This window comes from Triticum aestivum, chromosome 5D, assembly GCF_018294505.1.
Source record: "Triticum aestivum cultivar Chinese Spring chromosome 5D, IWGSC CS RefSeq v2.1, whole genome shotgun sequence".
NCBI classification, from domain to species: domain Eukaryota; kingdom Viridiplantae; phylum Streptophyta; class Magnoliopsida; order Poales; family Poaceae; genus Triticum; species Triticum aestivum.
The window spans coordinates 97,341,551-97,345,524 of record NC_057808.1 but is presented as its reverse complement, the minus strand read 5'-3'; positions in this window follow the sequence as shown (position 1 = coordinate 97,345,524).

Below are 3,974 nucleotides of genomic sequence, written 5' to 3'. Positions count from 1 at the left end.
CACTCGACGTGCTCCGCTCAGACCGAGTGAGAAAGTTCTGATTCTCAGACCATAGCCGACTGCCCGCAGTCAACTATGGTCTCGGGGACTACACCCAGTGGGTGCACTCAGCGTGCCCCCACTGGTTTAAAGACTCAGTCAACACAACCTAGTCGACCCAAGAAGCAAAACTATTCAGCAGTAAGTTAAACACCCAATGGGTGTACAAATGCAAAATGCAGACTGACGAAAAGATGCACAAGGAAAGTTTTCAGGTAGCATATCCTAACAGAGCAAGCGACAATCTAAAAGATCAGTCGGCAATCAACCAACCTGGACGTTGCTCTGGAGAGCTGAGATGGCGTCGTTAGCAGCTTGACTGGCCTCCCGAACCACCTTCATCTGCTCCATCATGATGCCTGCCTGGCGTATAGCCTCCCTGGCAGCACCCACTTGGTCCTCTGGGACGTGATGCGTAGTGAAGAGTGAAGATGGATCGTCTATAATCTGTGCAGTCGACATTGAAGGCTGGGCACTCGACAATGGTACGGCGAAAGTCACAGAAGCTCGGTTGGCATCGCCGGTCTCTTGCAGCATCGGTTCCGTCACTGGCGTCGACTGAGGCGCCTTGCCAGTTGATGCCTTCCTGCTTCTCCTTCCCATGGGCCTCAGCGGCACATCCTCGTCGTCGTCTGGAAGATCAATGACATTGGGAGGAGCTGCAAAAGAATCAGTCGCCGGAATTCAGTCGACCAGCAAAACGACTGAGAAAACAAAGATAAGATTGCAAAAGTCATACCCGGGTTAGAAGTAACCGCGTCTTCCACATCCTCGTCATCATCTCTGTAAACAGAAGTCCCAGAAGTAGCAGCTCTATAGGTTTCAAGATTCACTCGGTTAAATCAGGAAGTCGATCTTGAACAAGAAATGAGGACAAAGCACTTACGCAGAAGCGACGGGGACGTCGATCTTGATCTTGGGCAGGGTCTTCCGAGACTTAGATGCTGCAACTTTGGGCTGTTTTGAAGCCTTCTCAGTCGGCACAGGGGAAGAGGTCCGAGTGCGCTTGGAAGTCTGTCCGGTCGGCTTAGCCACTTTGCCACGGATACTTGTTGGGTCGTGCTTATTCTTGGAACGCCTTTCGTTGCGGGGTGGCGACTTGACTTCTTCACCACTACTCGAGTTCTCGCTTTCCTCCTCCTCTTCTCCTCCATCAGACTGCCAATCCATGCTCTCGCCTTCGCTTTCTTCTCCTTCCTGGTACTGCTCTTGCTCCCTGTTCGGCATTGAGTATGTTTGCGTATAGATCTGCGAAGCAAAAGAGGTGAACAAAGGATGGTCGACTCAATAAACAACTACAAGTCAGGATGAAAACCACTCGGAAATAAAGAATAAGACCTGGTCTGGTTGGTTGTTGGTGTCGAATGGTAAGACTCTTCGGGACCCCCTGGGGTTATCCTTGTTTCCTGTGATGCCTTGCACCCATTGTGCCACCGTCTTCTCATCAACGTCCTCCGGATGCATCCGAGTGGAATCTTCAATTCCCGAGTACATCCACATGGAGTGGTCACGAGCTTGGAGAGGCTGGATACGTCGACTGAGGAATACCTCGAGCAGATCCATACCAGTCACACCCTCATGGGTCCGCTGAACTACTCGTTCCATCAACATGGCCACCTCCACCTTCTCTGCTGGAGTCACTTTCAAGGTAGTGGGCTTCTGGACTCGCTCCAAGGAAAAGGGAGGGAGACCAGTCGAATGACCAGGGGTCGACTTGTCTTTGCAATAAAACCAAGTCGACTGCCACCCTCTAACCGAGTCAGGGAGAGTCATTGCGGGAAAAGCGCTCTCCCCCTTATCTGGATACCTAAGCCCCCACACATCTGGATCACCTGGGTTTTCTCGTCACTCGGGCTAGCTTTTTTCACAGTCTGCGAGCGACATGTGAAGATGTGCTTAAACAGACCCCAGTGCGGTCGGCAGCCCAAGAAGTTGTCACACAAAGAGACGAAGGCAGCAAGGTACGTGATAGTGTTGGGAGAGAAATGGTGGAGTTGAGCTCTGAAGAAGTTCAGAAAGGCACGGAAAAAGGATGCGGGGGCAAGGAAAATCCACGGTCGACGTGAGTGGCGAGTAAGACGCACTCACCCTCCTGAGGCCGCGACTCAGTTTCATCCCCCGGGAGCCTCGAGGAATCATGCTCAATCAGCCCACTCTCGACCAGATCTCGCAAGTCATCCAGCTCGATTGTGGACTGGATCCAGTCGCCCTGGACCCAGCCGCGTGGCAAGCCGGATCTCGACGACGACCCGCTCCTGCCGGTCTTCTTCCCCTTCCCCTTCGCCGGCCCCCTCTTTGCGCGCTCCAGCGCCGCCTTGTCCTTCGCCATCGCAGCAAGAGGCGCACGGGCGGGTGGCGGCGTCAAGAGCGGAAGCGGTAGCGGTGGAGAAGCAGAGGAGGAAGAAGGAGAAATTGGGGCGCACTGTGCAAAATTCCCCAACCCAACGCCTTATATGGAGTCATTTCCGAGTGACTGACGGCTGGGCCTGGGTAATCCTATCAAATCCCGCAACTATCGCTCGCTCGGTACGTGGCGAAAAAGGTGGCGCGGAGATCGAGGCGTCCCTGCCTAATCCATCCCGATTACTGCGGCCTCCTCCGTCCCGTGCGCTTCTCGAAAATTCGAATCCCACAAGATCCGGGAGCAGCAGAGCAGTCTGTCAGACAAAAGATTTTTTCCATATCTACACTCGAAGCTTATCAGCAAAGTTCGCTCGACAAACTAAGAATGGATCAAGGCGACTAAAAAAGAAGTTGAAGTCGTCACATGGTTCATTAATCTCAGCAAAACGCTTCCGAAGCACAAGAACTGAGTCGGAATCACTTTCGACTCCTCTTCCACTCGAACCCTGAACCATTCGGGGGCTACTGATGACAATATGTACCTAGGGTAGGGTCATAGGCCTGACCTAGACACCCTCCCCAAGGACATCACTCTAAAGTCAGAAGTATTCAAGGGATATCATCATCCACTCGACCAGAAACATTCCACTCGGAAGACTCAAGTTCATTCGACCAGAAAGTACTCACTCGACGGTAACAAGAATCACTCGACGGATAGAAGATCTAGAGCCACTCTGTATGGAAACGGTCAGGCGTTACTCTATAGACTTAATGGTCATTCATGTATCTTTATTGTTGGCGTTATCAGTAACGCCCCATCTTTATGTACCTTAAACCCTGTGTAACCGAGGACGGGAGGGGTCTGGCGAACTCTATATAAGCCACCCCCCTCCTCAGGGACAAGGGTTCGCACCCCCTGTAACAACACACTCATATTCCAATCGACCGAGCTCCCGAGCACCGAGACGTAGGGCTATTACTTCCACTGTGAAGGGCCTGAACTCGTAAACCTTGTGTGTACAATCTCACCATAGCTGGGATCTTGCCTCTTCATACCTACCCCCCATTCTACTGTCAGTCTTAGTACCACGACACCGTCATCTACCCCGACCGCTTCATCTACTCCGACAACCGCGGGCGACATTGGCCCCGCGCCGATTGGCGCCGCAACCGTCGTCGAGTCCTTCTCTGCCGGCCTCTCCGACCTCTTCGACATGGCGTACAGCTCGTGCAGGTCCCAGTCTACGCATGTCCGGTGCTGGCAACACCGTCGCGTGCCTTCGTCCACGACGTGTCCCCGGGCCTGGCAAGCTTGGTGCGGCACTTCGTCAACTTCGCCTTCGTCTGTCTACGCATGTCCGGTGCTGACAACACCGACGCGTGCCTTCATCTACGACGTGTCCCCGGGCTTGGCAAACCCGCCGCGACACGTCGTCAACAACATCTTCTTCCCGGCGCACCACTACTTCGACACCACTGCGCCCATGTTAACTCGGCGCCCCCTTGCGCCCGCGGCTCCACGGCGACATCCTTGACACCGGCTACCCCGACTCGACATCGACCACGACATTCTTCGCACGGCTACCTCGACC